This window comes from Pinus tabuliformis, chromosome X (assembly GCF_031772625.1).
Source record: "Pinus tabuliformis cultivar Carrire ecotype Pingquan chromosome X, CPIR1, whole genome shotgun sequence".
NCBI classification, from domain to species: Eukaryota; Viridiplantae; Streptophyta; class Pinopsida; order Pinales; family Pinaceae; genus Pinus; species Pinus tabuliformis.
Window position 1 is genome coordinate 458,225,426 of NC_142308.1, and position 1,925 is coordinate 458,227,350.

Below are 1,925 nucleotides of genomic sequence, written 5' to 3' on the forward strand. Positions count from 1 at the left end.
AGAGATAACATCCATTGTCCCATCGGCCCACAAAAACTGCTCTACAGAAAGCGAGACCAAAAAGACACCACCAGGAGGTCCACATTGACAAATCACACGACATTTAAGTCGAATAAATTTCCATCCATCCATGTCGGCCTTAGCAAACAAATACTTCCATTAATGGTGTTCATTAAAACTATATAAACCCATCTCCATATTGTAGAAATACCTGCACAACACAAAGTTACCGTGGCAAACAAATACTTCCATTAATGGTGTTCATTAAAAATAGAAACTCATCTCCATATTGTAGAAAGACCTGTACACGACAAAGTTACCTGAGACATGCTAGTAATGGAGGAGCATGATGTGTATGGCGGGGAAATTCCAGAGTATGAACCAGAAGACACCGAAATTCCAGAGTATGAACCAGAAGACACTGAAATGGGCATTAGTGAGAAAGAGTTTGGTGTGACGAGGAAAAGGCTACGGGAAATTGAGGAAGAGGCAGCCGCCCTCAGGGAAATGCAGGCCAAGGTCGCTCAAGAAATGCAGATCCCCACCGCGCTAGACCCTGCTACTTCAGCTGTTGTGGATCAAGCGAGCAGAGAAGAAGTGGATTCGCGCTCTATTTTTGTTGGAAATGTTGATTACTCCTGCAGTCCAGAGGAAGTGCAGCATCATTTTCAGTCATGCGGGACAGTTAACAGGGTTACTATTAAAACTGACAAGTTTGGTCAGCCAAAAGGGTTTGCTTATGTTGAATTTCGAAGGTTCAATCCCTATGCTCGGCCTTATTATCACGCTCCCCCTCCACTTTATGGGTATGGGTATGGGAAGATGCCAAGATACAGGCGCCCCATACGCTATCGGCCTTATTATTAATGGAAGTCATCAAAGCAGTTTTGATTGATTTTGCTTGCGTTTTGATTGATTTTGCTTGCATTTTGATTGGCCTCTGAGGACATAATTTGGTTTGCATTGTTGTACGAGATTTAGTCTCTTTTGGATCCTCTGATAAGAGATTTAGGGATTGCATTCTCTTTTGATTTCATTTCTCCCAGTTAAAATTGGAAATTTGATTTGTATGCAGTAAATAGTGTTACTGTAATAATGTTTGTTTGAGGAGACAGGAGATTCAAATATGTTACCTTTTTAAAATCAAAATTCTAATTTATATGTAATTTTTTTTGAAGGGGTAGATTAAATGTTTTGCAGAAGTGTTCACAGTATGTGAACAATGAGGTAGTGTTGTATATGTAATTCTTTGAATAGGTATATGTGAACAATGAAGAAATGATGAAGATTTGATTATGGTTGATGTGTTGTACATGTAATTTTTTACATTTGGTAGATATTATCATAGTTGATGTTTTATAGAAAAGTATTTAAAAAATCTTGTGAATCTGAAGGTAGTAAGGGTTTTTTAAATGTGTAATAGTAAGGTTGTTTTGTGTAATTAATGTTTTGAATAGTTAAATTTTAGTATGTGAAATAAGGTAATTATAAGGTTATTTTGTATATGTAATTTTTTGAATGGATAGATTGAGTTTGATAGATGTTTTAAGGAAGTATTTATAGGATTTAAATTATAAAGTAGTAAGCAGTAAGCTTGTTTATTTAATTTTTTTAACTTGGTAAAATTGAATATGGTTGATGTCTAACATCAGTATTTATGGGATTTAAACCATAAAGTAGTAAGGTTGTTTTTTATATGTATTATTTTGAATTTCTAGTTTGAGTATGGTTGATCACAAAAGTATTTATTAGTTTTGAACTAATATCTTTAAATGTGGATTAAACTTTGATTTGAATTATGAATTTGATTTATTAATTGAAAGTTATACATGAAATGGTGATGTTTCTAAGTATGGTCACCCAAATGCCCTAGGGGAGTGAAATTGAGGTGATTTTAGTTGCCCCATGATGTGTGGGGTTTGAAT

General features: G+C 35.0%; 1 pseudogene; it reads left to right on the top strand.

The window, feature by feature from the left end:
- The first annotated feature begins 336 nt into the window (after nucleotides 1–336).
- Nucleotides 337–867, top strand: LOC149140591 (polyadenylate-binding protein 2 pseudogene; annotated as a pseudogene).
- The last annotated feature ends 1,058 nt before the right edge of the window (nucleotides 868–1,925 follow it).